The following is a 10,070-nucleotide window of genomic DNA, read 5'->3' on the forward strand; positions in this document are numbered from 1 at the left end:
TTATCCAGCTGTTCTGTGGCTGTCTACCTTTTTCTGTGGCGGGGTAATGGGAGTGTCACACACTAGCAGACAGTTGGAGTCTCACTATTCAGCTGAGAGGCCACATCCATATACACTGCCTGCTAACTGACTGCCAACACTGCCGAGGCTGTCCTGTCTGCCCCACAATGACTGTCAGTGGCAACCTGGGGGCTGGCTGGCTTGACTGTCAGCGACTGGTCACAAAGCATTTACCTGCTGACAGAATTGCAATTAGTCCAGGGAATGTTGTTACTGGGAGAAAGAAAAAGCGAGACAGAGAGGGAGGCGGGAGAGGGGGGAGGCAGGAGGGACAGGTATAGGAAGAGAGGGAGGGGATGGGGCGGATAGATGGAGAGTGAGAGGTGGGTAGATAAAGAGGAGAGAGGGTGTGTTTCGGGGTGGTGGGGAAGACACATGAAGACAGCAGCAATGGAGAGTGAGAGGTGAGTAGATAGAGGAAGGTAAAAGAGGATTGTGAGGAGCGGACAGGTTTGATCTACGAAGCACCCAGTGTGTGTGTGTGTGTGTGTGTGTGTGTGTGTGTGACGAAGATTGGCTCGTAGCATCATATCAGGGGACTGTCTGTCAGTGTCCCGGGTTAACTTGCATTTACTTAAGCAACACAAACCTAATGAACCTCCCAAGTCATATCATCCCATCACACACACAGACACTAGAAAATGCCAATGACCTCCTGGAAGAACTGGAACAAGCAAGATAGAGGGTAAACAGATCCCAAAAAAAAACAAACTTTACAGGAGAGACATCTGCACACTGTAATAGAAGCTGAAGAGGACGGTGGCAGGTGTGGTTAACCATCTGAACCACTTGGTGATAAAACAATTGACAATAAATTAAATACAAAAATGCATAGAAAAAGTTCATAGGGAAAGAAAAACGTCAAAGCTATTGTATAAAACATCAAACATATCTCAATTGTTAAAAACATAAAGATTCTTTATATCAAATGCACAATTAAAAATTACTGGGAGCTTTTCATACAGTGTTCAAATCTTCTGCCTGATTCTCTTTTGGAAAAAGGGGGCCATAGTGTCTGGATGAAAGGAAGCTTGTCTTTTAAGGTGTCACCTTTTTTCAGCACCATGGACAGCTCTGTACGTCTTGTCTATCTGTCGCTTACATTTCAACAAATCCACATTTTCTCAGCAGAGTTTTGCACTGAGGGAATCGACGACGGCCAGTCCTCCAGAGTCACACTGCTACATAACACACTGCGACCTCGCACAAAGCCAGCGCCGCTCCGCTTTCTCTCAAACTCTGGAACTCATCACCATCCACTAATGACCTCTCTCCCTTTCTCTGCAAGCTAGTAACGCTCCCCTCCCACCTTTCACTCTCCATCTCTCTCACACTCTTTGTGTGTGTGCTCTCTGCCTGATAAGAGAGTGGCAGGGGCTCCTCCCTGGCCCCTAAGGGAGAGACGGAGCGTGACCGAAACTGTAGTCCCAAACCAAACACAAGTGGAAATTGGTCTATGGGCCAGGATCAATAGTGAATTAGCCAGTACGGTGGTTCTATGGAGGGCTGCTCAGCTCTGATCTGATGATCCATAAGAAAAGGCCGCGAGTGGAGACTTGAGACAAGCACAGAGGCAAAGAGGACCTCAGGGTTGTAACGGTGGCATCCGCTATCCAGTGGTGACCTACTCAGACTGAAATGCCTCCTAAAGAAGCTTTGTAGGTAGAGCATGACAACTGGACTCCCAAGAACAGCAAAAGTCGTTTCAGCAAATCTCTAATAATGATATTTACATTCCAATGTCAAAGACCTCTAATGGTCACAGACAGTGTGACTATTATCTGTTGAAAGCAAGGGTTAACTATACAACCACAAAGTCCAGGTATAAAGGAGGTTGGAATGAATGGGTCAACAAAATGTTGAACTTTACACAGGGGATCACCATTTGCATCCCATTTCTTACTGACCTTTCCCAGAATCTAACCAAACCTTAAAGGTGTACTACCTTTACCTTATTTTCAACCACAGCACTGTCACATCATTTGTGATTTAGTATTGAACTTTGGGGTACTTGTGAGAGGCATTCGAAAAAGAAAAGTCAAAATTAAAGCAGTGGAGGGTGAGATATTCTGACTTTTAGTCCCTGTTATGGGTCTAGCTCCAACAATGCTCAATCCTACACTTCCCAGTTTGTATCACAGATTGCTCCCGGTGACTTATAAATGTAGGTGGGTATCTCAATTTAGTGGAGTTTCCTTTCAGATAAACAACAGAAGAAGAAGAAGAAGAAATGTTGATATTAAAACAGAAAAATCTAAATGAAATCTCTGAGGTGCAGCGTTTTGTCTCTGAAGGTCATATACCATAAGCCCTCTGAGGCCACGGTCATGTCCAGGGACGTGCTGTGTCGCCTGGTGCCGACATGCTCTTTGTGGTGCAGGTGTGAGTGCTCTACTAAACTAACCCTACTGTTCATCACTGCCTGCCCTGATCCCAAAGGTGTGTGTATGTATGTGTGTGTGTGTGTGTGTGTGTGTGTGTGTGTGTGTGTGTGTGTGTCTGTCTGGTGATTAATGACCAGCAGGGCCTGATGGATTGTCCTGATCACAGAAGGGACACCATGTTGAGGAGACACACACGCACTAAGTGGGGATATAGGCTGCTGTCCAACACACATACACATATGCAAATATATGCACACACACACACACACACACACACACACACACACAAACATACATATACAGACGTGTAAGCACATACATGGCACATGCAGTCACACACACTGTCAACCCAGCTACACACACACTTAACCTCTATCAGTCCATTACATCAGGAAGAGTCATCTCAAGCACATCTTTCCATCTGCTGCCCCATGCACCTACACACACACACTCTCAACCACACACTCACACATTCACTCAACCTCCAGCACCTGGTCCGGCTGACAGAGTGGAGAAGTTTCCAGAGGTGAATATGTGACCCCAGTAGGCAGACACCATCATCATCTCATCTCTCTCTTGAAGCTTGTGATGTGATCATGAGATGAGCGGTATCTCTGCAGCTGCGGGTGAGACACAGGCAAACACACACACACACACACACACACAAAATCAAGGTGGCTTCTTCCCTCAGGCCTCTGCAGGGAACACATGTAACAATGCACTTCATGTTGCCTCGTTGTTATGGGTGTTTCTTTGCCTGGCGGAGTGGGTTATTGTGACCGGAATCCACTTTGTGACGCTAACCGTTTGACTGAGTTCTTAAGGTGATTTACATTGATAGAGTACGGCTTTCTGGGGTCCAATGAATTTGGAATATCCCATTTTGCAACACAAACACATGCAAAGGTAAGGCCACGTACACACACATGCACATTCTCCCCCCAAGTAGTCTGATAAGGTTGTCTTATCAGAAAGAAACGGGAGGGAGGAAGAGAGGGGGGTAGCTGTGTGATAATGGCTTTCACCAAATCCCTCCTCTGTCACAGATTAAAATGCCTGCTTGGAGAGCATTAGCAATCTTTCTTTTCATCTGTCTCCTCTTTTTTTCCCCTCTGTCGGCGAGTGCCATCGGATTTCTGGGCCAATCTATTGTCACAGGCCTGCCACACATACAAGGAGAAGTCAACCTCAATCTGATAGGCCATTGTCTTATTCTCCCCATCGCTGATTCCTGCTCATGGTATTGATCGCAAAGCTGTCCCCCTCACATCTCATCACATCGCCCCGTGTGGGCAAGTGTGTTTCTGTGTGTGTCTTTGTGTCAGTCAGTCTGATGGAAGATGTGGTCAGTGTCCCATTGGAGGACTCTTCCCGTTGGGAGAAAATGGGCCAAATTAGAACTTTTCTGTAATTACACAGATCTATAGGCAGCTGGATCGCATGCTGGAGCCATGTAGAATTGAACCCAGTGGACTCCCACCTAATCCGGTCACTCCACGTATCAAGAGATCACAGAAGTGGGGAGAAGAAGCCACTCGAAACTAACTGTGACACAGCTCAGCCACCTTCCCAGTAACACCACCCCCCAATCTTCGCCTCCTCCTTCTCTTCACTCTTGCGCCTCCTCCACCATGCCTCACAGGCCCGTCTGTCACCCCTCTATAATTATGAGGAGTGAGAGTAATGTGTTGCAGTATGAATAGGATTGTCGGCCTGATTGTGATGTATAGGCTTTCATTACCATGTCCAGGCCTGTGCCCTTCGCCATGTAGGAAATCCTATTTAGGTCCTAATTTGGGAGCCTCCCCGACCGTCCCGCCTGATAGCAATCACACACAGTAATTGTGTGCTGGGGCAACTGACAAGAGTGGAGGCTCAGACATGGAGAGAGAGAAAGAAAGAAGGATAGGAGGAGGAGGGGGAGGAGGTCCTGACAATGATATATCTGCATAGTTTGGTACATTATTCAAGCCATCCTCGCAGAATATGTATGTTTTTGTGTATATCTACTTATTTTAAGGTGGTTTGTTAGCATGGGAATAATTTAGAGGCACTCAGAGTAAAACTAAAGATATTCACGTGTAAGATTTGCGATTTTTTTCACACAGACAATTGGAGGGCTTCCCCCTTTCCCCTCTCTCATTCCACTTCAACAATGCTACATAGCTAATTGGAGAGAGAGATCATGCTAACTCGATAATTATGATTTATGAGACAATCTCTTGTGGATATCGCGCATTCTCCCCCTGATTCGATGACAACATGTAACCAGCCCTCTAGCAATCAATATTTGTACATTTTCCATGTCTAAGTTGTTAACTTTTTTAATATTTCATTAGTTCCCTTTTAGAGGGGAGTGATTCTCTGCACCAACATTTATGCAGATCTGACTCCACTTATAGGCTTGTAGATAATGAATGTCTAATTGACTCATTTAAATACTGTTTGCCTGCAGGAGGGCCTTTGCATTAAATGTTTGATTGCCCTCATATTAACTGTCATTAATCCCCTCTGCTCTTAATAAGGACTTTATGGGGCTTTCTTAAAACTTCTCGCCTACCTCACTATCCCTTTTGCATAATTAAGTAGAATATTCAAAAATATGGAAATGAAGGAGCTCTCAGGGTTTGACTGATGGTCTTTGTGCCACAGAACTCTAATTATAGGCAAACCTTTGCATTTTTTGTTCTGCACTGGGCCACGGTTCATTAGTGCGGGTCAGTGTGGGTCGATACAGTTAACTCCTCTGGTTAATGTCCAACTTGCACTTGCTTTTTACACAGCACCAGAGATGGGGAATGAGTCACATGACTTGCACTTGAGTCAGACTTGAGTCACAAATTTTATGACTTTATACTCAACTTGATTTTAAAAAAAAAAGATTGAGACTTTAAATTTGACTTAAACTCATGACCTCACTTAAACATGAGCCTTTTGACTTGAAAATACTGGATACCTTGATGAATGTGTGAGTGGTTTAAAGCTGAGTAGCAGCATACACCAGTGTATGAATGTGTGCGTGAATGAGTGAAAGTGACTCGTAGTGTGAAAGCGCTTCGAGTGGTCGACTGAATACAAGATACCAGCGTCCAATCAAGTTACAGGAGAGAACCATGAAGACCAAACATTATGTTACTAAGCACCAATTGAAAAAAAAAATTGATGCCAATGCCTATTACCGTGTTGTTAAAATGGCTTTACATTTGATGAAGACTGTAGTATGACTTGTTTAGGACTCAAGACTCAAAGTCTAAGACTTAGTACTTGACTTGGAACTTGACTCAGGACTTGTTTGTCTTGACTTGGGGCTTGATTGCAAAGACTTTAGACCTAACTTGGCGATAGTAGCTCAGCGTGGAAACCGAGGGGTTGCTGGTTCAAGTAAACAGTAAATGGACTGGACTGGCACTTGCATAGCGCTTTTTTAGTCATCCGAACACTCAGTGCTTTCACACTACATGTCACATCCATTCACACACACATTCATACACTAGTGGTTGACGTTACCGTACAAGGGACCACCTGCTATTTAGTTTTTAAACATTCACACACAATCACATACCAATGGAAAAGCCGTTGGGAGCAATTTGGGGTTCAGTTTTTTTTCCCCAAGGATACTTTTACATGTGTACTAGAGGAGCCAGGATCTGATTGCAAACTGTCCAATTAGCGGACAACCCACTCTACCTCCTATCAGCCACAGCTGCCTGTAGGTCCCCGTTCAGACCAAGTATGGAGCGTGGACTGGTAGTGCCAGTTCACCAGAGCAAGGCAACAAACCCCCGACTGCTCAGGGCCCCTTTCCATGTCTGGTATTTTGGGACTGTTTCTTTGTAACAAGTACATAACAACTAGCATTGAAAAAGTATTTCCTCTACTTTGTGACTTGCAAAACTATGACTTGATCCGAGCACCGCACACAGCATTTGCTCAACCAGTAGAAGTTCTTTTACCTGTTGTGATTGCAGACACAAGGTGTGGCTCATTCTGGCACCACCAGTGTCCTTTAAAGAAAGATGTACGGCACAGAGCCAACTTTTGACAGCCATTACAAAGTGTCACAGCGCCAGAGTGGGTGAGAGACACAAACTTGCCTGTGTTTATAGCTTAACTGATCCTCTTATTCCTGCTACTCCTCCAGTCTCTCTGCTCTGCCCTAATCTCTCCGGGGGTCTTACTGGCCCAGGATGACAAATGGGAAGGAGAGGCCAGCCAAGCGTGGGCTCTGTGGAGAGGCTCAGGCCGGGGGTCTCACTAAGCCCCCTCAGCTCCGCCCTGGATCATCTCTGACATGGCCTGCACTAACCCCAAGGATGTAGAGGCCACACATATCACACACAAACCCAGGTATGTACACAGGGCATATATGGTTTCAAACATGTAAGCAGAGAAACACAAGAAGAGATAAACCTCTGATCAGTACACTACACCAGATTGATCTGTCTCATACACTTCTAGCTGCTACATTATATCACAAGCTCACGCACACCTACACACAGTTGCTCCAACAATCCAGGACAGGTATGCGAATGTCAGCCCAGAACTGGTGTCACCAGATAAAACCCAGCCAGCTCTATTTTAGTATACACAGTCCAGCTCAATAAGAGCATGTACTAAATGACTGCAATGTAATGAATGGCTGTGTGGCTGTACTCAGAGCTGTGACTCTGACAGCGCATGAGAATGTAATGCGTTGAAGCCCCCTTCTCTTCCTCCCTTCTCTCTCTCCGGCTCTATGCTCCTCTGCGCCCCACTGCCTCTCAGCCACGGGATCAGCTGCAGGCGCTAATGAAACGTCAGTCAGGTAATTGAGGCTCTGGTGGTGGCGGGCCAGCCAGGCAAGCAGTCAGCCTGTGTGGGTGATGACACCAGGACGCTAGCAGCTACAGGATCTCAGCAACCCCCTATGAAACATCACAGGGACTGCTCCAGGAGCCAGCAGGGTGGAAAACATTGCATTTATGCTGACATTTCCCCATGTCTTCCTGTTTGTGTTGGGGAAAAATTTGAGTGATGAGTGGTAAGGTGTGTACCGTCAACTCAACCAGAGATTGTTAACCAGCTTGCTGCTGGTGATGATGTTCTGCCAGTAGCCCCTGTGAAGGAGTCAGAGGTTAAAATCCTTTGTTATTGCACCCAAGAGTGATGTTACCATCCCTGCCATCCGCTGACCTGCTCAGCACCCCCAGTGAGTTATGGGTAATGTTTAATTCCCCTGCTGTGACAGCTGTGGAGCCGCATGGCAAATTGGATTTTTTTTCTTTGTTAAAATTGTGGTTGTGCAGGTAAAGAGAGGGACATCGGCTGTACTGATTTGCTGAGGTAACTCTGTCACATATTGTTTGGAGGCCTCTCTATCCCTCACTGACAAATCAAATCAAACCGGTTTGTTTCTGAGCGTTGATGCTAGAACACAGTGGAGCTGATCTGTCCGACCTGGTTTCGTTTATAGTCAGCATGCAATCACAGCGCTCACCTGGACAGACCACACTCCGCTCACCCCTGTGTGCCCTCCTTTCTTCATCATGTTAGCTCAGATAGAAAATAAAATAAAAGGCCAAATATACAGATACGCACACAAGCTGATGATCAAACCGGAACATGCATGCACCTGTGGTTTACTGCACTATTTTACAAGTCTTTGTGGTGTCTGTTACCTGATTTAGAAATCTTTCCTTATACATCTCAAAAATTAAAGCGGCACTAATCAAGTTTTTTTTACTCTCACAATGTATCAAATCACAGTGTGATATGTTAAAGGAGAAACGTGTGATAAACTAACAGAAGTATCACCCATCTCTGAAGTTCTCGTCTTTTTGCTCACTATCACCTGTCTCATCAATCTCCTTTGCAAGCGCAGCAGGCAGCTGTTAGTGCAAAAGCTTAAGCCCACAGTACACGACCTCCTCAGCATCAGACAGACCCAGCCCAAGCAATTCAACATAGTGGCCACTGGCCAAACTGTGGCGTAAAAAACTCTGGATTCAATTGTGTGAAGCCATCGAGCCCAAACACTTTTTCTTACAGACTTCCTTATTGTGAAGCATACATCTGTAAATCAGTGGATAACCTTTTTGAGCATCACAATTCAAGCAAAATGACTTCTCTGACTATCAGGATTTTATCCATTTGGTCAGATGAAAGTCTAGAAGCGCTGCACGATTATATCATTTTTTCCCCATTCAAATGAGTGGAGGGCTAAACTGGAAGTTAGCTGCTTGGCCAGTGAAAGTCTCTAGCGTGCTTGCTCTATTGTTCCAAATATTTGCAAGACCTGGGTTATTTTATACCTGGGAAGTAAAACTGTGCTGGTGTCTTGGGGGCACTGAGCAACTTTCATAGAAATGAAAGGGTCCTTGCCTCCAATGCCGTATCCAGGTGTCTTTATACATCCATGAGACTGACACAGTCACAGGCTTGTTATGCAGCTCTTTAGCAGCTTAAGAGCAGGATACTTTTCTCAGGAGTTGGTAGAGACTAAAACATTGTTAAAATGACAGTAAATTGTGAGTTACATTCATGATATGGCCAGAAAACACAAGTCCAAATGCTAATTTTGCGTCGCTTCTGCTGAATGTGTTCATAAAGAACCTAAATCTCTTTCATCTAAATCCACCTGGTTTAGTGCACTGTATGACTGTGCAAGGAAATCTCTCTACCTAAAATAACTTGTAATATTTCGTCAGCATCCATTCCTTCTTTTCAAGGTAGGGCACCTTGAAAGACAACAACACCTGACCGGAGATGTTCCCGAGAGCAGCACAGTCCCAGAGAACAGGGAGTCTAGATTTAGTCCGCTCTACTCCACTCCACTCTCTTCTGCCTCCCCCGGGCTTTAATGTGGAGAGTGGACGGCGGGGTTAATGCCTAGCTGTAAGCACTGCTTAGTGCCAGTGATTGGGTTTGTGTTGCAGCAGGCCTTCCCCCACCAGCAAAGAATCCAGTGGAAATGAGTTCCACTGTCCAGCCCTGTGGGCGATTGTGATTTTCTCAACCTGCGGTTTCAACTCCCCTCCCTTTTGTTGCAGCTCGGTGTCCCAGAGGGCACAGGTGAATTTGATGTGGAACAATGATTAAAAGTTTTCTCCCTCAAGGTGACCTAAATAGGAGGAGGTGAAAGTCAAAGTGAGAAACATGGAGATGAGAGAAGGGCACGGAGGTGAAAGTCTGTTTTGGACATTTGTTATGGCCCATATAAGCAGCACTCAATCCTGAGCCTAGGAAGGAAATTATCCAGACGCTGTCCTTACACTTCTATTGCACTGTCCCTGCCTCTTTCCCTTGTAGTAATCAGTGATTGTATGTGACATGATGGGTATAAAGCAGTGTGCCACAGCAAGGAGGCATCGACAATCTAATCATTGTCACATCGGCGATTACCTCAAGGCGTGATGTATTTGAACAGGGTTCTATCACATCTGCTATTACCTGCCTCTTCCTGCCTTATGTCCCCTCAGTACACATCTTTTCTCTTAACTGTGTGTTCAATCACCACCACCGGCATTGCCTTCTGGTGCGGCCGAGCGACCCCTCGACAGTGACGTATGCCAGCGATTAGCCTGGATACAGTTCAATTATGATAAACAGCCAGCGCACCTCTTAGGCCGTGATTAAAGCCTCAACCTG

Source organism: Plectropomus leopardus, chromosome 3 (assembly GCF_008729295.1).
Source record: "Plectropomus leopardus isolate mb chromosome 3, YSFRI_Pleo_2.0, whole genome shotgun sequence".
Taxonomy (NCBI): domain Eukaryota; kingdom Metazoa; phylum Chordata; class Actinopteri; order Perciformes; family Serranidae; genus Plectropomus; species Plectropomus leopardus.